This window comes from Salmo salar, unplaced genomic scaffold, assembly GCF_905237065.1.
Source record: "Salmo salar unplaced genomic scaffold, Ssal_v3.1, whole genome shotgun sequence".
In the NCBI taxonomy this organism is placed as follows: Eukaryota; Metazoa; Chordata; class Actinopteri; order Salmoniformes; family Salmonidae; genus Salmo; species Salmo salar.
This window is the reverse complement of record NW_025549840.1, coordinates 9,008-36,839: the sequence shown is the minus strand read 5'-3', so window position 1 is coordinate 36,839 and position 27,832 is coordinate 9,008. Positions and strand designations below refer to the sequence as shown.

Sequence of the window (27,832 nt, the reverse complement as noted above, 5' to 3'; positions counted from 1 at the left end):
GGAGAAAGCAGGGGAGAGAGAGAGGGAGAGAGAGGGAGAGAGAGAGGGAGACGGGGAGAAAGCAGGGGAGAGAGAGAGGGAGACGGGGAGAAAGAGGGGAGAGGAGACGGGGAGGAAGCAGGGGAGAGAGAGAGAGGAGAAAGCAGGGGGGAGAGAGAGGGGAGAGAGAGGAGAAAGCAGGAGGAGAGGTCATCTTACAGCAACAGGTATCTCCTGGCCCTCCACCCGTCCTCTCTGCATGGCAGGGCCAACCAGCTGGTTTAAGTACAGGTCCAGTTCTTCATCCTGCAGGTCGTTTCACGTCGACGTCGTCATCTGGGGATCAAACAGACACAATACACAGCTTATAACCACCACCAGAGAGGAGAGGAGTTCAGACACAATACACAGCTTATAACCACCACCAGAGAGGAGAGTTCAGACACAATACACAGCTTATAACCACCATCAGAGAGGAGAGGAGTTCAGACACAATACACAGCTTATAACCACCACCAGAGAGGAGAGGAGTTCAGACACAATACACAGCTTATAACCACCACCAGAGAGGAGAGGAGTTCAGACACAATACACAGCTTATAACCACCATCAGAGAGGAGAGGAGTTCAGACACAATACACAGCTTATAACCACCATCAGAGAGGAGAGGAGTTCAGACACAATACACAGCTTATAACCACCACCAGAGAGGAGAGGAGTTCAGACACAATACACAGCTTATAACCACCATCATCACAATACACAGCTTATAACCACCATCAGAGAGGAGAGGAGTTCAGACACAATACACAGCTTATAACCACCATCAGAGAGGAGAGGAGTTCAGACACAATACACAGCTTATAACCACCACCAGAGAGGAGAGGAGTTCAGACACAATACACAGCTTATAACCACCATCAGAGAGGAGAGGAGTTCAGACACAATACACAGCTTATAACCACCATCACCACAATACACAGCTTATAACCACCATCAGAGAGGAGAGGAGTTCAGACACAATACACAGCTTATAACCACCACCAGAGAGGAGAGGAGTTCAGACACAATACACAGCTTATAACCACCACCAGAGAGGAGAGGAGTTCAGACACAATACACAGCTTATAACCACCACCAGAGAGGAGAGGAGTTCAGACACAATACACAGCTTATAACCACCACCAGAGAGGAGTTCATACACAATACACAGCTTATAACCACCATCAGAGAGGAGAGGAGTTCAGACACAATACACAGCTTATAACCACCATCAGAGAGGAGAGGAGTTCAGACACAATACACAGCTTATAACCACCATCAGAGAGGAGAGGAGTTCAGACACAATACACAGCTTATAACCACCATCAGAGAGGAGAGGAGTTCAGACACAATACACAGCTTATAACCACCACCAGAGAGGAGAGGAGTTCAGACACAATACACAGCTTATAACCACCATCAGAGAGGAGAGGAGTTCAGACACAATACACAGCTTATAACCACCATCAGAGAGGAGAGGAGTTCAGACACAATACACAGCTTATAACCACCATCAGAGAGGAGAGGAGTTCAGACACAATACACAGCTTATAACCACCATCAGAGAGGAGAGGAGTTCAGACACAATACACAGCTTATAACCACCACCAGAGAGGAGAGGAGTTCAGACACAATACACAGCTTATAACCACCACCAGAGAGGAGAGGAGTTCAGACACAATACACAGCTTATAACCACCATCAGAGAGGAGAGGAGTTCAGACACAATACACAGCTTATAACCACCACCAGAGAGGAGAGGAGTTCAGACACAATACACAGCTTATAACCACCATCACCACAATACACAGCTATATATATAGCTGGTGGTGGTTATAAGCTGTGTATATATATATATATATATATATATATATATATAGTTCAGAAAAGTCTCACAGCCTCACCTGTGACATCACTGTTCATGCTGTCCACAGACATGAGCTTCTCATTGGCCAGGAAGCTGGAGACACTCCCACTGAAGCGGTCGCTGTCTGCGCCGTCACTGGCCAGAGTCTGATCGTCTACGGTGCCGGGGGGGAATCGGACCTGGATCACAGAGACAGAATTACAACCACCCATACTGGACCCTAAAGGACAGGGGGAGGCTACCACCCATACTGGACCCTAAAGGACAGGGGGAGGCTACCACCCATACTGGACCCTAAAGGACAGGGGGGAGGCTACCACCCATACTGGACCCTAAAGGACAGGGGGGAGGCTACCACCCATACTGGACCCTAAAGGACAGGGGGGAGGCTACCACCCATACTGGACCCTAAAGGACAGGGGGAGGCTACCACCCATACTGGACCCTAAAGGACAGGGGGAGGCTACCACCCATACTGGACCCTAAAGGACAGGGGGAGGCTACCACCCATACTGGACCCTAAAGGACAGGGGGAGGCTACCACCCATACTGGACCCTAAAGGACAGGGGGAGGCTACCACCCATACTGGACCCTAAAGGACAGGGGGAGGCTACCACCCATACTGGACCCTAAAGGACAGGGGGAGGCTACCACCCATACTGGACCCTAAAGGACAGGGGGAGGCTACCACCCATACTGGACCCTAAAGGACAGGGGGAGGCTACCACCCATACTGGACCCTAAAGGACAGGGGGGAGGCTACCACCCATACTGGACCCTAAAGGACAGGGGGGAGGCTACCACCCATACTGGACCCTAAAGGACAGGGGGGAGGCTACCACCCATACTGGACCCTAAAGGACAGGGGGAGGCTACCACCCATACTGGACCCTAAAGGACAGGGGGAGGCTACCACCCATACTGGACCCTAAAGGACAGGGGGGAGGCTACCACCCATACTGGACCCTAAAGGACAGGGGGAGGCTACCACCCATACTGGACCCTAAAGGACAGGGGGAGGCTACCACCCATACTGGACCCTAAAGGACAGGGGGAGGCTACCACCCATACTGGACCCTAAAGGACAGGGGAGGCTACCACCCATACTGGACCCTAAAGGACAGGGGAGGCTACCACCCATACTGGACCCTAAAGGACAGGGGGAGCTACCACCCATACTGGACCCTAAAGGACAGGGGGCTACCACCCATACTGGACCCTAAAGGACAGGGGGCTACCACCATACTGGACCCTAAAGGACAGGGAGGCTACCACCCATACTGGACCCTAAAGGACAGGGGGAGGCTACCACCCATACTGGACCCTAAAGGACAGGGGGAGGCTACCACCCATACTGGACCCTAAAGGACAGGGGAGGCTACCACCCATACTGGACCCTAAAGGACAGGGGGAGGCTACCACCCATACTGGACCCTAAAGGACAGGGGGAGGCTACCACCCATACTGGACCCTAAAGGACAGGGGGAGGCTACCACCCATACTGGACCCTAAAGGACAGGGGGAGGCTACCACCCATACTGGACCCTAAAGGACAGGGGGAGGCTACCACCCATACTGGACCCTAAAGGACAGGGGGAGGCTACCACCCATACTGGACCCTAAAGGACAGGGGGAGGCTACCACCCATACTGGACCCTAAAGGACAGGGGAGGCTACCACCCATACTGGACCCTAAAGGACAGGGAGGCTACCACCCACTGGCTAGGACGGGGGAGGCTACCACCCATACTGGACCCTAAAGGACAGGGGGAGGCTACCACCCATACTGGACCCTAAAGGACAGGGGGAGGCTACCACCCATACTGGACCCTAAAGGACAGGGGGGAGGCTACCACCCATACTGGACCCTAAAGGACAGGGGGAGGCTACCACCCATACTGGACCCTAAAGGACAGGGGGAGGCTACCACCCATACTGGACCCTAAAGGACAGGGGAGGCTACCACCCATACTGGACCCTAAAGGACAGGGGGAGGCTACCACCCATACTGGACCCTAAAGGACAGGGGGGAGGCTACCACCCATACTGGACCCTAAAGGACAGGGGGAGGCTACCACCCATACTGGACCCTAAAGGACAGGGGGGAGGCTACCACCCATACTGGACCCTAAAGGACAGGGGGAGGCTACCACCCATACTGGACCCTAAAGGACAGGGGGAGGCTACCACCCATACTGGACCCTAAAGGACAGGGGAGGCTACCACCCATACTGGACCCTAAAGGACAGGGGGAGGCTACCACCCATACTGGACCCTAAAGGACAGGGGAGGCTACCACCCATACTGGACCCTAAAGGACAGGGGGAGGCTACCACCCATACTGGACCCTAAAGGACAGGGGGAGGCTACCACCCATACTGGACCCTAAAGGACAGGGGGGAGGCTACCACCCATACTGGACCCTAAAGGACAGGGGGGAGGCTACCACCCATACTGGACCCTAAAGGACAGGGGGAGGCTACCACCCATACTGGACCCTAAAGGACAGGGGGAGGCTACCACCCATACTGGACCCTAAAGGACAGGGGGAGGCTACCACCCATACTGGACCCTAAAGGACAGGGGGAGGCTACCACCCATACTGGACCCTAAAGGACAGGGGGGAGGCTACCACCCATACTGGACCCTAAAGGACAGGGGGGAGGCTACCACCCATACTGGACCCTAAAGGACAGGGGGAGGCTACCACCCATACTGGACCCTAAAGGACAGGGGGAGGCTACCACCCATACTGGACCCTAAAGGACAGGGGGGAGGCTACCACCCATACTGGACCCTAAAGGACAGGGGGGAGGCTACCACCCATACTGGACCCTAAAGGACAGGGGGAGGCTACCACCCATACTGGACCCTAAAGGACAGGGGGAGGCTACCACCCATACTGGACCCTAAAGGACAGGGGGAGGCTACCACCCATACTGGACCCTAAAGGACAGGGGGAGGCTACCACCCATACTGGACCCTAAAGGACAGGGGGAGGCTACCACCCATACTGGACCCTAAAGGACAGGGGGAGGCTACCACCCATACTGGACCCTAAAGGACAGGGGGAGGCTACCACCCATACTGGACCCTAAAGGACAGGGGGAGGCTACCACCCATACTGGACCCTAAAGGACAGGGGGAGGCTACCACCCATACTGGACCCTAAAGGACAGGGGGAGGCTACCACCCATACTGGACCCTAAAGGACAGGGGGAGGCTACCACCCATACTGGACCCTAAAGGACAGGGGGAGGCTACCACCCATACTGGACCCTAAAGGACAGGGGGGAGGCTACCACCCATACTGGACCCTAAAGGACAGGGGGAGGCTACCACCCATACTGGACCCTAAAGGACAGGGGGAGGCTACCACCCATACTGGACCCTAAAGGACAGGGGGAGGCTACCACCCATACTGGACCCTAAAGGACAGGGGGAGGCTACCACCCATACTGGAACCCTAAAGGACAGGGGGAGGCTACCACCCATACTGGACCCTAAAGGACAGGGGGAGGCTACCACCCATACTGGACCCTAAAGGACAGGGGGGAGGCTACCACCCATACTGGACCCTAAAGGACAGGGGGAGGCTACCACCCATACTGGACCCTAAAGGACAGGGGGGAGGCTACCACCCATACTGGACCCTAAAGGACAGGGGGAGGCTACCACCCATACTGGACCCTAAAGGACAGGGGGAGGCTACCACCCATACTGGACCCTAAAGGACAGGGGGAGGCTACCACCCATACTGGACCCTAAAGGACAGGGGGAGGCTACCACCCATACTGGACCCTAAAGAGACAGGGGGAGGCTACCACCCATACTGGACCCTAAAGGACAGGGGGAGGCTACCACCCATACTGGACCCTAAAGGACAGGGGGAGGCTACCACCCATACTGGACCCTAAAGGACAGGGGGAGGCTACCACCCATACTGGACCCTAAAGGACAGGGGGAGGCTACCACCCATACTGGACCCTAAAGGACAGGGGGAGGCTACCACCCATACTGGACCCTAAAGGACAGGGGGAGGCTACCACCCATACTGGACCCTAAAGGACAGGGGAGGCTACCACCCATACTGGACCCTAAAGGACAGGGGGAGGCTACCACCCATACTGGACCCTAAAGGACAGGGGGAGGCTACCACCCATACTGGACCCTAAAGGACAGGGGAGGCTACCACCCATACTGGACCCTAAAGGACAGGGGGAGGCTACCACCCATACTGGACCCTAAAGGACAGGGGGGAGGCTACCACCCATACTGGACCCTAAAGGACAGGGGGAGGCTACCACCCATACTGGACCCTAAAGGACAGGGGGAAGCTACCACCCATACTGGACCCTAAAGGACAGGGGGAGGCTACCACCCATACTGGACCCTAAAGGACAGGGGGAGGCTACCACCCATACTGGACCCTAAAGGACAGGGGGAGGCTACCACCCATACTGGACCCTAAAGGACAGGGGGAGGCTACCACCCATACTGGACCCTAAAGGACAGGGGGAGGCTACCACCCATACTGGACCCTAAAGGACAGGGGGAGGCTACCACCCATACTGGACCCTAAAGGACAGGGGGAGGCTACCACCCATACTGGACCCTAAAGGACAGGGGGAGGCTACCACCCATACTGGACCCTAAAGGACAGGGGGGAGGCTACCACCCATACTGGACCCTAAAGGACAGGGGGGAGGCTACCACCCATACTGGACCCTAAAGGACAGGGGGGAGGCTACCACCCATACTGGACCCTAAAGGACAGGGGGAGGCTACCACCCATACTGGACCCTAAAGGACAGGGGGAGGCTACCACCCATACTGGACCCTAAAGGACAGGGGGAGGCTACCACCCATACTGGACCCTAAAGGACAGGGGGAGGCTACCACCCATACTGGACCCTAAAGGACAGGGGGAGGCTACCACCCATACTGGACCCTAAAGGACAGGGGGAGGCTACCACCCATACTGGACCCTAAAGGACAGGGGGAGGCTACCACCCATACTGGACCCTAAAGGACAGGGGGAGGCTACCACCCATACTGGACCCTAAAGGACAGGGGGAGGCTACCACCCATACTGGACCCTAAAGGACAGGGGAGGCTACCACCCATACTGGACCCTAAAGGACAGGGGGAGGCTACCACCCATACTGGACCCTAAAGGACAGGGGGAGGCTACCACCCATACTGGACCCTAAAGGACAGGGGGAGGCTACCACCCATACTGGACGGCTAAAGGACAGGGGGAGGCTACCACCCATACTGGACCCTAAAGGACAGGGGGGAGGCTACCACCCATACTGGACCCTAAAGGACAGGGGGAGGCTACCACCCATACTGGACCCTAAAGGACAGGGGGAGGCTACCACCCATACTGGACCCTAAAGGACAGGGGGAGGCTACCACCCATACTGGACCCTAAAGGACAGGGGGAGGCTACCACCCATACTGGACCCTAAAGGACAGGGGGAGGCTACCACCCATACTGGACCCTAAAGGACAGGGGGAGGCTACCACCCATACTGGACCCTAAAGGACAGGGGAGGCTACCACCCATACTGGACCCTAAAGGACAGGGGGGAGGCTACCACCCATACTGGACCCTAAAGGACAGGGGGAGGCTACCACCCATACTGGACCCTAAAGGACAGGGGGGAGGCTACCACCCATACTGGACCCTAAAGGACAGGGGGAGGCTACCACCCATACTGGACCCTAAAGGACAGGGGGAGGCTACCACCCATACTGGACCCTAAAGGACAGGGGGAGGCTACCACCCATACTGGACCCTAAAGGACAGGGGGAGGCTACCACCCATACTGGACCCTAAAGGACAGGGGGAGGCTACCACCCATACTGGACCCTAAAGGACAGGGGGGAGGCTACCACCCATACTGGACCCTAAAGGACAGGGGGGAGGCTACCACCCATACTGGACCCTAAAGGACAGGGGGAGGCTACCACCCATACTGGACCCTAAAGGACAGGGGGAGGCTACCACCCATACTGGACCCTAAAGGACAGGGGGAGGCTACCACCCATACTGGACCCTAAAGGACAGGGGGGAGGCTACCACCCATACTGGACCCTAAAGGACAGGGGGAGGCTACCACCCATACTGGACCCTAAAGGACAGGGGGAGGCTACCACCCATACTGGACCCTAAAGGACAGGGGGAGGCTACCACCCATACTGGACCCTAAAGGACAGGGGGGAGGCTACCACCCATACTGGACCCTAAAGGACAGGGGGGAGGCTACCACCCATACTGGACCCTAAAGGACAGGGGGAGGCTACCACCCATACTGGACCCTAAAGGACAGGGGGAGGCTACCACCCATACTGGACCCTAAAGGACAGGGGGAGGCTACCACCCATACTGGACCCTAAAGGACAGGGGGAGGCTACCACCCATACTGGACCCTAAAGGACAGGGGAGGCTACCACCCATACTGGACCCTAAAGGACAGGGGGAGGCTACCACCCATACTGGACCCTAAAGGACAGGGGGAGGCTACCACCCATACTGGACCCCTAAAGGACAGGGGGAGGCTACCACCCATACTGGACCCTAAAGGACAGGGGGGAGGCTACCACCCATACTGGACCCTAAAGGACAGGGGGAGGCTACCACCCATACTGGACCCTAAAGGACAGGGGGGAGGCTACCACCCATACTGGACCCTAAAGGACAGGGGGAGGCTACCACCCATACTGGACCCTAAAGGACAGGGGGGAGGCTACCACCCATACTGGACCCTAAAGGACAGGGGGAGGCTACCACCCATACTGGACCCTAAAGGACAGGGGGAGGCTACCACCCATACTGGACCCTAAAGGACAGGGGGAGGCTACCACCCATACTGGACCCTAAAGGACAGGGGGAGGCTACCACCCATACTGGACCCTAAAGGACAGGGGAGGCTACCACCCATACTGGACCCTAAAGGACAGGGGGGAGGCTACCACCCATACTGGACCCTAAAGGACAGGGGGAGGCTACCACCCATACTGGACCCTAAAGGACAGGGGGAGGCTACCACCCATACTGGACCCTAAAGGACAGGGGGAGGCTACCACCCATACTGGACCCTAAAGGACAGGGGGAGGCTACCACCCATACTGGACCCTAAAGGACAGGGGGAGGCTACCACCCATACTGGACCCTAAAGGACAGGGGGAGGCTACCACCCATACTGGACCCTAAAGGACAGGGGGAGGCTACCACCCATACTGGACCCTAAAGGACAGGGGGAGGCTACCACCCATACTGGACCCTAAAGGACAGGGGGAGGCTACCACCCATACTGGACCCTAAAGGACAGGGGGGAGGCTACCACCCATACTGGACCCTAAAGGACAGGGGGGAGGCTACCACCCATACTGGACCCTAAAGGACAGGGGGAGGCTACCACCCATACTGGACCCTAAAGGACAGGGGGGAGGCTACCACCCATACTGGACCCTAAAGGACAGGGGGAGGCTACCACCCATACTGGACCCTAAAGGACAGGGGATACGGCTACCACCCATACTGGACCCTAAAGGACAGGGGGAGGCTACCACCCATACTGGACCCTAAAGGACAGGGGGGAGGCTACCACCCATACTGGACCCTAAAGGACAGGGGGGAGGCTACCACCCATACTGGACCCTAAAGGACAGGGGGGAGGCTACCACCCATACTGGACCCTAAAGGACAGGGGGGAGGCTACCACCCATACTGGACCCTAAAGGACAGGGGGAGGCTACCACCCATACTGGACCCTAAAGGACAGGGGGAGGCTACCACCCATACTGGACCCTAAAGGACAGGGGGAGGCTACCACCCATACTGGACCCTAAAGGACAGGGGGAGGCTACCACCCATACTGGACCCTAAAGGACAGGGGGAGGCTACCACCCATACTGGACCCTAAAGGACAGGGGGAGGCTACCACCCATACTGGACCCTAAAGGACAGGGGGAGGCTACCACCCATACTGGACCCTAAAGGACAGGGGGAGGCTACCACCCATACTGGACCCTAAAGGACAGGGGGAGGCTACCACCCATACTGGACCCTAAAGGACAGGGGGAGGCTACCACCCATACTGGACCCTAAAGGACAGGGGGAGGCTACCACCCATACTGGACCCTAAAGGACAGGGGGGAGGCTACCACCCATACTGGACCCTAAAGGACAGGGGGGAGGCTACCACCCATACTGGACCCTAAAGGACAGGGGGAGGCTACCACCCATACTGGACCCTAAAGGACAGGGGGAGGCTACCACCCATACTGGACCCTAAAGGACAGGGGGAGGCTACCACCCATACTGGACCCTAAAGGACAGGGGAGGCTACCACCCATACTGGACCCTAAAGGACAGGGGGAGGCTACCACCCATACTGGACCCTAAAGGACAGGGGGGAGGCTACCACCCATACTGGACCCTAAAGGACAGGGGAGGCTACCACCCATACTGGACCCTAAAGGACAGGGGGGAGGCTACCACCCATACTGGACCCTAAAGGACAGGGGGAGGCTACCACCCATACTGGACCCTAAAGGACAGGGGGAGGCTACCACCCATACTGGACCCTAAAGGACAGGGGGAGGCTACCACCCATACTGGACCCTAAAGGACAGGGGGGAGGCTACCACCCATACTGGACCCTAAAGGACAGGGGGGAGGCTACCACCCATACTGGACCCTAAAGGACAGGCTACCACCCATACTGGACCCTAAAGGACAGGGGGAGGCTACCACCCATACTGGACCCTAAAGGACAGGGGGAGGCTACCACCCATACTGGACCCTAAAGGACAGGGGGAGGCTACCACCCATACTGGACCCTAAAGGACAGGGGGGAGGCTACCACCCATACTGGACCCTAAAGGACAGGGGGAGGCTACCACCCATACTGGACCCTAAAGGACAGGGGGAGGCTACCACCCATACTGGACCCTAAAGGACAGGGGGGAGGCTACCACCCATACTGGACCCTAAAGGACAGGGGGGAGGCTACCACCCATACTGGACCCTAAAGGACAGGGGGAGGCTACCACCCATACTGGACCCTAAAGGACAGGGGGAGGCTACCACCCATACTGGACCCTAAAGGACAGGGGGAGGCTACCACCCATACTGGACCCTAAAGGACAGGGGGAGGCTACCACCCATACTGGACCCTAAAGGACAGGGGGAGGCTACCACCCATACTGGACCCTAAAGGACAGGGGGAGGCTACCACCCATACTGGACCCTAAAGGACAGGGGGAGGCTACCACCCATACTGGACCCTAAAGGACAGGGGAGGCTACCACCCATACTGGACCCTAAAGGACAGGGGGAGGCTACCACCCATACTGGACCCTAAAGGACAGGGGGAGGCTACCACCCATACTGGACCCTAAAGGACAGGGGGAGGCTACCACCCATACTGGACCCTAAAGGACAGGGGGAGGCTACCACCCATACTGGACCCTAAAGGACAGGGGGAGGCTACCACCCATACTGGACCCTAAAGGACAGGGGGAGGCTACCACCCATACTGGACCCTAAAGGACAGGGGGAGGCTACCACCCATACTGGACCCTAAAGGACAGGGGGAGGCTACCACCCATACTGGACCCTAAAGGACAGGGGGGAGGCTACCACCCATACTGGACCCTAAAGGACAGGGGGAGGCTACCACCCATACTGGACCCTAAAGGACAGGGGGAGGCTACCACCCATACTGGACCCTAAAGGACAGGGGGAGGCTACCACCCATACTGGACCCTAAAGGACAGGGGGAGGCTACCACCCATACTGGACCCTAAAGGACAGGGGGAGGCTACCACCCATACTGGACCCTAAAGGACAGGGGAGGCTACCACCCATACTGGACCCTAAAGGACAGGGGGAGGCTACCACCCATACTGGACCCTAAAGGACAGGGGGGAGGCTACCACCCATACTGGACCCTAAAGGACAGGGGGAGGCTACCACCCATACTGGACCCTAAAGGACAGGGGGGAGGCTACCACCCATACTGGACCCTAAAGGACAGGGGGAGGCTACCACCCATACTGGACCCTAAAGGACAGGGGGAGGCTACCACCCATACTGGACCCTAAAGGACAGGGGGAGGCTACCACCCATACTGGACCCTAAAGGACAGGGGGAGGCTACCACCCATACTGGACCCTAAAGGACAGGGGGAGGCTACCACCCATACTGGACCCTAAAGGACAGGGGGAGGCTACCACCCATACTGGACCCTAAAGGACAGGGGGAGGCTACCACCCATACTGGACCCTAAAGGACAGGGGGAGGCTACCACCCATACTGGACCCTAAAGGACAGGGGAGGCTACCACCCATACTGGACCCTAAAGGACAGGGGGGAGGCTACCACCCATACTGGACCCTAAAGGACAGGGGGAGGCTACCACCCATACTGGACCCTAAAGGACAGGGGGAGGCTACCACCCATACTGGACCCTAAAGGACAGGGGGAGGCTACCACCCATACTGGACCCTAAAGGACAGGGGGAGGCTACCACCCATACTGGACCCTAAAGGACAGGGGGAGGCTACCACCCATACTGGACCCTAAAGGACAGGGGGAGGCTACCACCCATACTGGACCCTAAAGGACAGGGGGAGGCTACCACCCATACTGGACCCTAAAGGACAGGGGGAGGCTACCACCCATACTGGACCCTAAAGGACAGGGGGGAGGCTACCACCCATACTGGACCCTAAAGGACAGGGGGAGGCTACCACCCATACTGGACCCTAAAGGACAGGGGGAGGCTACCACCCATACTGGACCCTAAAGGACAGGGGGAGGCTACCACCCATACTGGACCCTAAAGGACAGGGGGAGGCTACCACCCATACTGGACCCTAAAGGACAGGGGGAGGCTACCACCCATACTGGACCCTAAAGGACAGGGGGAGGCTACCACCCATACTGGACCCTAAAGGACAGGGGGAGGCTACCACCCATACTGGACCCTAAAGGACAGGGGGGAGGCTACCACCCATACTGGACCCTAAAGGACAGGGGGAGGCTACCACCCATACTGGACCCTAAAGGACAGGGGGAGGCTACCACCCATACTGGACCCTAAAGGACAGGGGGAGGCTACCACCCATACTGGACCCTAAAGGACAGGGGGGAGGCTACCACCCATACTGGACCCTAAAGGACAGGGGGAGGCTACCACCCATACTGGACCCTAAAGGACAGGGGGAGGCTACCACCCATACTGGACCCTAAAGGACAGGGGAGGCTACCACCCATACTGGACCCTAAAGGACAGGGGGAGGCTACCACCCATACTGGACCCTAAAGGACAGGGGGAGGCTACCACCCATACTGGACCCTAAAGGACAGGGGGAGGCTACCACCCATACTGGACCCTAAAGGACAGGGGGAGGCTACCACCCATACTGGACCCTAAAGGACAGGGGGGAGGCTACCACCCATACTGGACCCTAAAGGACAGGGGGAGGCTACCACCCATACTGGACCCTAAAGGACAGGGGGAGGCTACCACCCATACTGGACCCTAAAGGACAGGGGGAGGCTACCACCCATACTGGACCCTAAAGGACAGGGGGAGGCTACCACCCATACTGGACCCTAAAGGACAGGGGGAGGCTACCACCCATACTGGACCCTAAAGGACAGGGGGAGGCTACCACCCATACTGGACCCTAAAGGACAGGGGAGGCTACCACCCATACTGGACCCTAAAGGACAGGGGGGAGGCTACCACCCATACTGGACCCTAAAGGACAGGGGGAGGCTACCACCCATACTGGACCCTAAAGGACAGGGGGAGGCTACCACCCATACTGGACCCTAAAGGACAGGGGGAGGCTACCACCCATACTGGACCCTAAAGGACAGGGGAGGCTACCACCCATACTGGACCCTAAAGGACAGGGGAGGCTACCACCCATACTGGACCCTAAAGGACAGGGGGAGGCTACCACCCATACTGGACCCTAAAGGACAGGGGGAGGCTACCACCCATACTGGACCCTAAAGGACAGGGGGGAGGCTACCACCCATACTGGACCCTAAAGGACAGGGGGAGGCTACCACCCATACTGGACCCTAAAGGACAGGGGGAGGCTACCACCCATACTGGACCCTAAAGGACAGGGGGAGGCTACCACCCATACTGGACCCTAAAGGACAGGGGGAGGCTACCACCCATACTGGACCCTAAAGGACAGGGGGAGGCTACCACCCATACTGGACCCTAAAGGACAGGGGGAGGCTACCACCCATACTGGACCCTAAAGGACAGGGGGAGGCTACCACCCATACTGGACCCTAAAGGACAGGGGGAGGCTACCACCCATACTGGACCCTAAAGGACAGGGGGAGGCTACCACCCATACTGGACCCTAAAGGACAGGGGGAGGCTACCACCCATACTGGACCCTAAAGGACAGGGGGAGGCTACCACCCATACTGGACCCTAAAGGACAGGGGGAGGCTACCACCCATACTGGACCCTAAAGGACAGGGGGAGGCTACCACCCATACTGGACCCTAAAGGACAGGGGGGAGGCTACCACCCATACTGGACCCTAAAGGACAGGGGGAGGCTACCACCCATACTGGACCCTAAAGGACAGGGGGGAGGCTACCACCCATACTGGACCCTAAAGGACAGGGGGAGGCTACCACCCATACTGGACCCTAAAGGACAGGGGGAGGCTACCACCCATACTGGACCCTAAAGGACAGGGGGAGGCTACCACCCATACTGGACCCTAAAGGACAGGGGGAGGCTACCACCCATACTGGACCCTAAAGGACAGGGGAGGCTACCACCCATACTGGACCCTAAAGGACAGGGGGGAGGCTACCACCCATACTGGACCCTAAAGGACAGGGGGGAGGCTACCACCCATACTGGACCCTAAAGGACAGGGGGAGGCTACCACCCATACTGGACCCTAAAGGACAGGGGGAGGCTACCACCCATACTGGACCCTAAAGGACAGGGGGAGGCTACCACCCATACTGGACCCTAAAGGACAGGGGGAGGCTACCACCCATACTGGACCCTAAAGGACAGGGGGAGGCTACCACCCATACTGGACCCTAAAGGACAGGGGAGGCTACCACCCATACTGGACCCTAAAGGACAGGGGGAGGCTACCACCCATACTGGACCCTAAAGGACAGGGGGAGGCTACCACCCATACTGGACCCTAAAGGACAGGGGGAGGCTACCACCCATACTGGACCCTAAAGGACAGGGGGAGGCTACCACCCATACTGGACCCCTAAAGGACAGGGGGAGGCTACCACCCATACTGGACCCTAAAGGACAGGGGGAGGCTACCACCCATACTGGACCCTAAAGGACAGGGGGGAGGCTACCACCCATACTGGACCCTAAAGGACAGGGGGAGGCTACCACCCATACTGGACCCTAAAGGACAGGGGGAGGCTACCACCCATACTGGACCCTAAAGGACAGGGGGGGAGGCTACCACCCATACTGGACCCTAAAGGACAGGGGGGAGGCTACCACCCATACTGGACCCTAAAGGACAGGGGGAGGCTACCACCCATACTGGACCCTAAAGGACAGGGGAGGCTACCACCCATACTGGACCCTAAAGGACAGGGGGAGGCTACCACCCATACTGGACCCTAAAGGACAGGGGGAGGCTACCACCCATACTGGACCCTAAAGGACAGGGGGAGGCTACCACCCATACTGGACCCTAAAGGACAGGGGGAGGCTACCACCCATACTGGACCCTAAAGGACAGGGGGGAGGCTACCACCCATACTGGACCCTAAAGGACAGGGGGAGGCTACCACCCATACTGGACCCTAAAGGACAGGGGGAGGCTACCACCCATACTGGACCCTAAAGGACAGGGGGAGGCTACCACCCATACTGGACCCTAAAGGACAGGGGGAGGCTACCACCCATACTGGACCCTAAAGGACAGGGGGGAGGCTACCACCCATACTGGACCCTAAAGGACAGGGGGAGGCTACCACCCATACTGGACCCTAAAGGACAGGGGGAGGCTACCACCCATACTGGACCCTAAAGGACAGGGGGAGGCTACCACCCATACTGGACCCTAAAGGACAGGGGGAGGCTACCACCCATACTGGACCCTAAAGGACAGGGGGAGGCTACCACCCATACTGGACCCTAAAGGACAGGGGAGGCTACCACCCATACTGGACCCTAAAGGACAGGGGGAGGCTACCACCCATACTGGACCCTAAAGGACAGGGGAGGCTACCACCCATACTGGACCCTAAAGGACAGGGGGAGGCTACCACCCATACTGGACCCTAAAGGACAGGGGGAGGCTACCACCCATACTGGACCCTAAAGGACAGGGGGGAGGCTACCACCCATACTGGACCCTAAAGGACAGGGGGGAGGCTACCACCCATACTGGACCCTAAAGGACAGGGGGAGGCTACCACCCATACTGGACCCTAAAGGACAGGGGAGGCTACCACCCATACTGGACCCTAAAGGACAGGGGGAGGCTACCACCCATACTGGACCCTAAAGGACAGGGGGAGGCTACCACCCATACTGGACCCTAAAGGACAGGGGAGGCTACCACCCATACTGGACCCTAAAGGACAGGGGGGAGGCTACCACCCATACTGGACCCTAAAGGACAGGGGGAGGCTACCACCCATACTGGACCCTAAAGGACAGGGGGAGGCTACCACCCATACTGGACCCTAAAGGACAGGGGGAGGCTACCACCCATACTGGACCCTAAAGGACAGGGGGAGGCTACCACCCATACTGGACCCTAAAGGACAGGGGAGGCTACCACCCATACTGGACCCTAAAGGACAGGGGGGAGGCTACCACCCATACTGGACCCTAAAGGACAGGGGGAGGCTACCACCCATACTGGACCCTAAAGGACAGGGGAGGCTACCACCCATACTGGACCCTAAAGGACAGGGGGAGGCTACCACCCATACTGGACCCTAAAGGACAGGGGGAGGCTACCACCCATACTGGACCCTAAAGGACAGGGGAGGCTACCACCCATACTGGACCCTAAAGGACAGGGGGGAGGCTACCACCCATACTGGACCCTAAAGGACAGGGGGAGGCTACCACCCATACTGGACCCTAAAGGACAGGGGGAGGCTACCACCCATACTGGACCCTAAAGGACAGGGGGAGGCTACCACCCATACTGGACCCTAAAGGACAGGGGGAGGCTACCACCCATACTGGACCCTAAAGGACAGGGGGAGGCTACCACCCATACTGGACCCTAAAGGACAGGGGGAGGCTACCACCCATACTGGACCCTAAAGGACAGGGGAGGCTACCACCCATACTGGACCCTAAAGGACAGGGGAGGCTACCACCCATACTGGACCCTAAAGGACAGGGGAGGCTACCACCCATACTGGACCCTAAAGGACAGGGGGAGGCTACCACCCATACTGGACCCTAAAGGACAGGGGAGGCTACCACCCATACTGGACCCTAAAGGACAGGGGGAGGCTACCACCCATACTGGACCCTAAAGGACAGGGGGAGGCTACCACCCATACTGGACCCTAAAGGACAGGGGGAGGCTACCACCCATACTGACCCTAAAGACAGGGGGGAGGCTACCACCCATACTGGACCCTAAAGGACAGGGGGAGGCTACCACCCATACTGGACCCTAAAGGACAGGGGGAGGCTACCACCCATACTGGACCCTAAAGGACAGGGGGAGGCTACCACCCATACTGGACCCTAAAGGACAGGGGGGAGGCTACCACCCATACTGGACCCTAAAGGACAGGGGAGGCTACCACCCATACTGGACCCTAAAGGACAGGGGGAGGCTACCACCCATACTGGACCCTAAAGGACAGGGGGAGGCTACCACCCATACTGGACCCTAAAGGACAGGGGGAGGCTACCACCCATACTGGACCCTAAAGGACAGGGGGAGGCTACCACCCATACTGGACCCTAAAGGACAGGGGGAGGCTACCACCCATACTGGACCCTAAAGGACAGGGGGGAGGCTACCACCCATACTGGACCCTAAAGGACAGGGGGAGGCTACCACCCATACTGGACCCTAAAGGACAGGGGAGGCTACCACCCATACTGGACCCTAAAGGACAGGGGGAGGCTACCACCCATACTGGACCCTAAAGGACAGGGGGGCTAGGCTACCACCCATACTGGACCCTAAAGGACAGGGGGAGGCTACCACCCATACTGGACCCTAAAGGACAGGGGAGGCTACCACCCATACTGGACCCTAAAGGACAGGGGGAGGCTACCACCCATACTGGACCCTAAAGGACAGGGGGAGGCTACCACCCATACTGGACCCTAAAGGACAGGGGGAGGCTACCACCCATACTGGACCCTAAAGGACAGGGGGAGGCTACCACCCATACTGGACCCTAAAGGACAGGGGGAGGCTACCACCCATACTGGACCCTAAAGGACAGGGGGAGGCTACCACCCATACTGGACCCTAAAGGACAGGGGAGGCTACCACCCATACTGGACCCTAAAGGACAGGGGGAGGCTACCACCCATACTGGACCCTAAAGGACAGGGGGAGGCTACCACCCATACTGGACCCTAAAGGACAGGGGGAGGCTACCACCCATACTGGACCCTAAAGGACAGGGGGAGGCTACCACCCATACTGGACCCTAAAGGACAGGGGGAGGCTACCACCCATACTGGACCCTAAAGGACAGGGGGGAGGCTACCACCCATACTGGACCCTAAAGGACAGGGGGAGGCTACCACCCATACTGGACCCTAAAGGACAGGGGGAGGCTACCACCCATACTGGACCCTAAAGGACAGGGGGAGGCTACCACCCATACTGGACCCTAAAGGACAGGGGGAGGCTACCACCCATACTGGACCCTAAAGGACAGGGGGAGGCTACCACCCATACTGGACCCTAAAGGACAGGGGGAGGCTACCACCCATACTGGACCCTAAAGGACAGGGGGGAGGCTACCACCCATACTGGACCCTAAAGGACAGGGGAGGCTACCACCCATACTGGACCCTAAAGGACAGGGGGAGGCTACCACCCATACTGGACCCTAAAGGACAGGGGGGAGGCTACCACCCATACTGGACCCTAAAGGACAGGGGGAGGCTACCACCCATACTGGACCCTAAAGGACAGGGGGAGGCTACCACCCATACTGGACCCTAAAGGACAGGGGGAGGCTACCACCCATACTGGACCCTAAAGGACAGGGGGAGGCTACCACCCATACTGGACCCTAAAGGACAGGGGGGAGGCTACCACCCATACTGGACCCTAAAGGACAGGGGGAGGCTACCACCCATACTGGACCCTAAAGGACAGGGGGAGGCTACCACCCATACTGGACCCTAAAGGACAGGGGGAGGCTACCACCCATACTGGACCCTAAAGGACAGGGGGAGGCTACCACCCATACTGGACCCTAAAGGACAGGGGGAGGCTACCACCCATACTGGACCCTAAAGGACAGGGGAGGCTACCACCCATACTGGACCCTAAAGGACAGGGGGAGGCTACCACCCATACTGGACCCTAAAGGACAGGGGGAGGCTACCACCCATACTGGACCCTAAAGGACAGGGGGAGGCTACCACCCATACTGGACCCTAAAGGACAGGGGGAGGCTACCACCCATACTGGACCCTAAAGGACAGGGGGAGGCTACCACCCATACTGGACCCTAAAGGACAGGGGGGAGGCTACCACCCATACTGGACCCTAAAGGACAGGGGGAGGCTACCACCCATACTGGACCCTAAAGGACAGGGGGAGGCTACCACCCATACTGGACCCTAAAGGACAGGGGGAGGCTACCACCCATACTGGACCCTAAAGGACAGGGGGAGGCTACCACCCATACTGGACCCTAAAGGACAGGGGGAGGCTACCACCCATACTGGACCCTAAAGGACAGGGGGAGGCTACCACCCATACTGGACCCTAAAGGACAGGGGGAGGCTACCACCCATACTGGACCCTAAAGGACAGGGGGAGGCTACCACCCATACTGGACCCTAAAGGACAGGGGGAGGCTACCACCCATACTGGACCCTAAAGGACAGGGGGAGGCTACCACCCATACTGGACCCTAAAGGACAGGGGGAGGCTACCACCCATACTGGACCCTAAAGGACAGGGGGAGGCTACCACCCATACTGGACCCTAAAGGACAGGGGAGGCTACCACCCATACTGGACCCTAAAGGACAGGGGGGAGGCTACCACCCATACTGGACCCTAAAGGACAGGGGGAGGCTACCACCCATACTGGACCCTAAAGGACAGGGGGAGGCTACCACCCATACTGGACCCTAAAGGACAGGGGGGAGGCTACCACCCATACTGGACCCTAAAGGACAGGGGGAGGCTACCACCCATACTGGACCCTAAAGGACAGGGGGAGGCTACCACCCATACTGGACCCTAAAGGACAGGGGGAGGCTACCACCCATACTGGACCCTAAAGGACAGGGGGAGGCTACCACCCATACTGGACCCTAAAGGACAGGGGAGGCTACCACCCATACTGGACCCTAAAGGACAGGGGGAGGCTACCACCCATACTGGACCCTAAAGGACAGGGGAGGCTACCACCCATACTGGACCCTAAAGGACAGGGGGAGGCTACCACCCATACTGGACCCTAAAGGACAGGGGGAGGCTACCACCCATACTGGACCCTAAAGGACAGGGGAGGCTACCACCCATACTGGACCCTAAAGGACAGGGGGAGGCTACCACCCATACTGGACCCTAAAGGACAGGGGGAGGCTACCACCCATACTGGACCCTAAAGGACAGGGGGAGGCTACCACCCATACTGGACCCTAAAGGACAGGGGGAGGCTACCACCCATACTGGACCCTAAAGGACAGGGGGAGGCTACCACCCATACTGGACCCTAAAGGACAGGGGGAGGCTACCACCCATACTGGACCCTAAAGGACAGGGGGAGGCTACCACCCATACTGGACCCTAAAGGACAGGGGGAGGCTACCACCCATACTGGACCCTAAAGGACAGGGGGAGGCTACCACCCATACTGGACCCTAAAGGACAGGGGGAGGCTACCACCCATACTGGACCCTAAAGGACAGGGGGAGGCTACCACCCATACTGGACCCTAAAGGACAGGGGGGAGGCTACCACCCATACTGGACCCTAAAGGACAGGGGGAGGCTACCACCCATACTGGACCCTAAAGGACAGGGGGGAGGCTACCACCCATACTGGACCCTAAAGGACAGGCTACCACCCATACTGGACCCTAAAGGACAGGGGGAGGCTACCACCCATACTGGACCCTAAAGGACAGGGGGGAGGCTACCACCCATACTGGACCCTAAAGGACAGGGGGGAGGCTACCACCCATACTGGACCCTAAAGGACAGGGGGAGGCTACCACCCATACTGGACCCTAAAGGACAGGCTACCACCCATACTGGACCCTAAAGGACAGGGGGGAGGCTACCACCCATACTGGACCCTAAAGGACAGGGGGGAGGCTACCACCCATACTGGACCCTAAAGGACAGGGGGAGGCTACCACCCATACTGGACCCTAAAGGACAGGGGGAGGCTACCACCCATACTGGACCCTAAAGGACAGGGGGGAGGCTACCACCCATACTGGACCCTAAAGGACAGGGGGAGGCTACCACCCATACTGGACCCTAAAGGACAGGGGAGGCTACCACCCATACTGGACCCTAAAGGACAGGGGGAGGCTACCACCCATACTGGACCCTAAAGGACAGGGGGGAGGCTACCACCCATACTGGACCCTAAAGGACAGGGGAGGCTACCACCCATACTGGACCCTAAAGGACAGGGGGAGGCTACCACCCATACTGGACCCTAAAGGACAGGGGGAGGCTACCACCCATACTGGACCCTAAAGGACAAGGGGGAGGCTACCACCCATACTGGACCCTAAAGGACAGGGGGGAGGCTACCACCCATACTGGACCCTAAAGGACAGGGGGGAGGCTACCACCCATACTGGACGGGGGGAAAGGAGACCACTCTAAAAGCTAATGAGACGACATTGAGAGTGTGTGATACCTTTAGATCCATAAAGTCCATATTAACCAGGTTGGTGAAGGCCAGCCGCCCCGTAGAGAGATCTGACAGGGAGACGAGAAACTCAGTTAGTTGGTTTGTTAGCTAACACAGCACACCAGCCTGATGGACATCACTGATCTATCAACTAGTGAAGGACAGGAGACCAGCCTGATGGACATCACTGATCTATCAACTAGTGAAGGACAGGAGACCAGCCTGATGGACATCACTGATCTATCAACTAGTGAAGGACAGGAGCCCAGCCTGATCTATCAACTAGTGAAGGACAGGACACCAGCCTGATGGACATCACTGATCTATCAACTAGTGAAGGACAGGAGACCAGCCTGATGGACATCACTGATCTATCAACTAGTGAAGGACAGGAGCCCAGCCTGATGGACATCACTGATCTATCAACTAGTGAAGGACAGGAGCCCAGCCTGATGGACATCACTGATCTATCAACTAGTGAAGGACAGGAGACCAGCCTGATGGACATCACTGATCTATCAACTAGTGAAGGACAGGAGCCCAGCCTGATCTATCAACTAGTGAAGGACAGGAGACCAGCCTGATCTATCAACTAGTGAAGGACAGGAGCCCAGCCTGATGGACATCACTGATCTACTAATAATATTACTACTAATAATAAATACTACTAATAATAAATACTACTAATAATAAATACTAATAATAATATTACTACTAATAATATTACTACTACTAAATGCCATTTTGCAGATGCTTTTATCCAAAGCCTCTTTGTGACGCATGGAAACCATTTGACTTATGGGTGGAATGGACCCCAGGACCCTGGTGTTGGACCCACCATGCTCTACAGAACCACACTGGACCCCAGGACCCTGGTGTTGGACGCACCATGCTCTACAGAACCACACTGGACCCTGGTGTTGGACGCACCATGCTCTACAGAACCACACTGGACCCCAGGACCCTGGTGTTGGACGCACCATGCTCTACAGAACCACACTGAACCCCAGGACCCTGGTGTTGGACCCACCATGCTCTACAGAACCACACTGGACCCCAGGACCCTGGTGTTGGACGCACCATGCTCTACAGAACCACACTGGACCTCAGGACCCTGGTGTTGGACCCACCATGCTCTACAGAACCACACTGGACCCCAGGACCCTGGGTGTTGGACCCACCATGCTCTACAGAACCACACTGGACCCCAGGACCCTGGTGTTGGACGCACCATGCTCTACAGAACCACACTGGACCCCAGGACCCTGGTGTTGGACGCACCATGCTCTACAGAACCACACTGGACCCCAGGACCCTGGGTGTTGGACGCACCATGCTCTACAGAACCACACTGGACCCCAGGACCCTGGGTGTTGGACGCACCATGCTCTACAGAACCACATTGGACCCCAGGACCCTGGTGTTAGGACCCACCATGCCCTACAGAACCACACTGGACCCCAGAACCCTGGTGTTGGACGCACCATGCTCTACAGAACCACACTGGACCCTGGTGTTGGACCCACCATGCTCTACAGAGACCACACTGGACCCCAGGACCCTGGTGTTGGACTCGCCATGCTCTACAGAGCCACACTGGACCCCAGGACCCTGGTGTTGGACGCACCATGCTCTACAGAACCACACTGGACCCTGGGTGTTGGACGCACCATGCCTACAGAACCACACTGGACCCTGGTGTTGGACCCACCATGCTCTACAGAGCCACACTGGAACCACAAACCAAGGTAACTGGTACAGTGTTTACCATCTCCATGTTCAGAGTGTCTTCCAGGGAGAGGTCCAGTCTGTGTGTTGGGGCCGAGGGAGGAGGCTCTAGTCCTGGGCTCTGTCTGGTCCAGATTCACCTTCACCCAGCATGTCTGAGAACCGGTGGGCTGCTATGAAGTCATCTGCAGCATCTCTGAGAGGATGGAGAGAGAGAGACAGAGGGGATCCATGTGAGCAACATCGTTCACTGAAGCAAACATGGGGGATATTCACATCCCTAACCGCATGCAGGGTGAAGGAGCACTGGGGCTCCTTAACCCTGCATTTCCCCCACGGGGCTCCTTAACCCTGCATTTCCCCCACGGGGCTCCTTAACCCTGCATTTCCCCCACGGGCTCCTTAACCCTGCATTTCCCCCACGGGCTCCTTAACCCTGCATTTCCCCCACGGGGCTCCTTAACCCTGTATTTCCCCACGGGGCTCCTTAACCCTGCATTTCCCCACGGGGCTCCTTAACCTGCATTTCCCCCACGGGGCTCCTTAACCCTGCATTTCCCCCACGGGGCTCCTTAACCCTGCATTTCCCCCACGGGGCTCCTTAACCCTGCATTCCCCCCACGGGCTCCTTAACCCTGCATTTCCCCACGGGGCTCCTTAACCCTGCATTTCCCCCACGGGGCTCCTTAACCCTGCATTTCCCCCACGGGGGCTCCTTAACCTGCATTTCCCCACGGGGGCTCCTTAACCCTGCATTTCCCCCCCACGGGGCTCCCCTTAACCCTGCATTTCCCCCACGGGCTCCTTAACCCTGCATTTCCCCCACGGGCTCCTTAACCCTGCATTTCCCCCACGGGGCTCCTTAACCTGCATTTCCCCCACGGGCTCCTTAACCCTGCATTTCCCCACGGGGCTCCTTAACCCTGCATTTGCGGTGTTCCTGAATATCATTATCTGCTTTTCAACTTCGGAGCACATGTGCTCCTTGGAAAACAAGTCAGCATAGAGCCCTGCATGACATGACTTTCACTGCTGCTAATATAAAAAAAAACTCTTTGATACTCACAGCTCATCTTTGAAGCTGAGGGCAAATTTCCCCTGTTCCTTGTTGTTGGACTGAGAGTCAGCCAGAGAGAACCGACCGTCCTCCAGATATGACGCCTGGACGGCATTTACTCTGGAGAGAAAAGGACTGAGATTCATTTTTTAGCAGTAGTCAGATAGTTATGAACACTGATCAGAGCTACATAACGGTAACGCTGTATTAGAAGGTTACCGAGCCAGAACCAAAACCCATATAGTTCTGCAGGGCCTTGTGTTCCAGTAACATTGATGTTGGCGTGACGGGTGGTGGGGGTAAGTGGTGCTGCTGACCCACCTGTTGTCGGACCCAGCTCTAATTTTAGCCACGGTGGAGGCAGCTACGGGCAGCCCCAGGGTGGAGGCCAGGGTGACGTTTCCCAGGGTGCACGGCTGCTGCCCACAGAGGTAGACAGGAAACTGGGGAACGCCTCATCCTCGATGTTGCTGAAACTCTCTGTCATGATGCTGGGCTACGGTTAGGACCCAGCTACCTCAGGTTCTACTGCAGACCATCAACTGAGTGGAGAAAAAAACATTCAGCACAATTCATGATAAACATGTCAGTTAGACGAGCAATAATTCAAGTTCATAGTGGAAAGTGTGTTGTAGTTAAAAGTGTCATGTAGAATTCCTCCTCGTGATGTTCACATGACGGCAATGCCAAAAAGTACCCAGTCAGTTGACTCCAGTCCAAACTCAAAGCTACAAGGTAACCAAAACTAAAACAAAACACTGACACATTGTTCCAACTAGAGGGATATTAGGTGGATATTAGGTGGGTATCAGAGGGATATTAGAGGGATATTAGCTAAATATTAGAGGGATATTAGAGGGATATTAGAGGGATATTAGGTGGATATCAGGTGAATATCAGAGGGACAGATATGATATCTAGATACATCAATGCAGCCAGTCAGTTTGTCGTTGTGGCCTGGCAAAACAAACTTGTATTGACACAGAGGAAAGTTTGTCAAAGCTAGTTAGTTAGCTAGCTAGCTACAAACACTTTAACCAAAGTGGATGAGCACACAAATAAACCGTTTCCTAACTTACTGAATAGTTTAAGGCCAGTACTTCCCCCAAAAAAAAAATACCGAAAGTAAACAGAGCTACAAATTTCACAACAAATGAAGAAGTTTGTCTCCCGAGTGAAAACCGACTCGCAATAAATTTACCGAGACGGGGCCGCAAGACATGAAGTCCTCACAGTAATGTTACTGTTTCTAAAGTAGCAACACGTTTAAGTAATTATTACGCTACACAATTAACGAAAAGTTTTTTAAAAAAAAACACACAATAAAGTATTATTAAAGTTAGAAGTGGTAACAAACCGGACCAGTAGCCTCGGAGAAACACGGTATTCGGTTGGATCAATCACCGGAAGCCCGCGCTAAGCAACCATCACTATGGGCGGGACGTAGATAGAAAGAGACGTTTTGATTGGACTAACCTCTATGACCATGTGAAATGGTGTATCACCATTGGATTGTTATCCTGTCATTTTACTTGAATTAGTTCAATTGTAGAGGTATATATATATATATCAGATCAATGTCCTTACCAGATATGGTCCTTACATTTTGAAAGTATAGCATTGGATTGAAGTGCTTCTCATCAACTAATTGTTGTGATATATAGTTAAATTGTATTTAATTTTTTTTGCTCATGAAATGTATGTGATACATATATTCAAAATGTGTAGCACTTGTTGCAGATTCAATAGCATCCATATCATATCATAAATCCTAAGTCTAAGGAGTGGTCAGGGAACTTGCAGGAGTATCATATGTTCCCCACAGCAGCTGCAACCATCACTTGGCTAGCTGACAGCTGCACAGTAAATACAACACGCCATATCTGACTGACTGACATCTTTCTATAGACTTCAGAGATACTCGCTGTGATTTGTGTACAGTATGAGAACGACAGGTAGTTTCATGAGAGAAACCCAGTGGTAGAATGTAAAGTGCTCAGGGCCCCTCAGTCTGGTAGTTTCATGAGAGAAACCCAGTGGTAGAATGTAAAGAGCTCAGGGCCCCTCAGTCTGGTAGTTTCATGAGAGAAACCCAGTGGTAGAATGTAAAGTGCTCAGGGCCCCTCAGTCTGGTAGTTTCATGAGAGAAACCCAGTGGTAGAATGTAAAGTGCTCAGGGCCCCTCAGTCTGGTAGTTTCATGAGAGAAACCCAGTGGTAGAATGTAAAGTGCTCAGGGCCCCTCAGTCTGGTAGTTTCATGAGAGAAACCCAGTAGTAGAATGTAAAGTGCTCAGGGCCCTCAGTCGGCTGATTCACGGCTGACTCACATGGTAGTCAGTCATGGATGGCACTATAGTGAGTGTAAAGGCTGATTCACATGGTAGTCAGTTATGGATGGTACATAGTGAGTGTAAAGGCTGAATCACATGGTAGTCAGTCATGGATGGTACATAGTGAGTGTAAAGGCTGATTCACATGGTAGTCAGTCTTGGATGGCACATAGTGAGTGTAAAGGCTGATTCACATGGTAGTCAGTTATGGATGGTACATAGTGAGTGTAAAGGCTGATTCACATGGTAGTCAGTTATGGATGGTACATAGTGAGTGTAAAGGCTGATCACATGGTAGTCAGTCATGGATGGCACGTAGTGAGTGTAAAGGCTGATTCACATGGTAGTCAGTCATGGATGGCACGTAGTGAGTGTAAAGGCTGATTCACATGGTAGTCAGTCATGGATGGCACGTAGTGAGTGTAAAGGCTGATTCACATGGTAGTCATGATTGGTACATAGTGAGTGTAAAGGCTGATTCACATGGTAGTCAGTTATGGATGGTACATAGTGAGTGTACAGGCTGATTCACATGGTAGTCAGTTATGGATGGCACATAGTGAGTGTAAAGGCTGATTCACATGGTAGTCAGTCATGGATGGCACGTAGTGAGTGTAAAGGCTGATTCACACGGTAGTCAGTCATGGATGGTACGTAGTGAGTGTAAAGGCTGATTCACATGGTAGTCAGTCATGGATGGTACATAG

General features: G+C 56.2%; 2 long non-coding RNA genes across 2 annotated transcripts; both read right to left on the bottom strand.

The window, feature by feature from the left end:
- Positions 1-285: 285 nt before the first annotated feature.
- LOC123738880 (uncharacterized) lies at positions 286-23,884 on the bottom strand. The gene is made up of 4 exons (XR_006767574.1): positions 23,778-23,884; positions 22,016-22,077; positions 1,926-2,067; positions 286-315 (listed from the first exon to the last, which is right to left on the bottom strand). It is a non-coding gene; the product is annotated as an uncharacterized lncRNA (long non-coding RNA).
- LOC123738879 (uncharacterized) lies at positions 23,884-26,259 on the bottom strand. The gene is made up of 4 exons (XR_006767573.1): positions 26,152-26,259; positions 25,116-25,336; positions 24,804-24,914; positions 23,884-23,933 (listed from the first exon to the last, which is right to left on the bottom strand). It is a non-coding gene; the product is annotated as an uncharacterized lncRNA (long non-coding RNA).
- Positions 26,260-27,832: the final 1,573 nt, after the last annotated feature.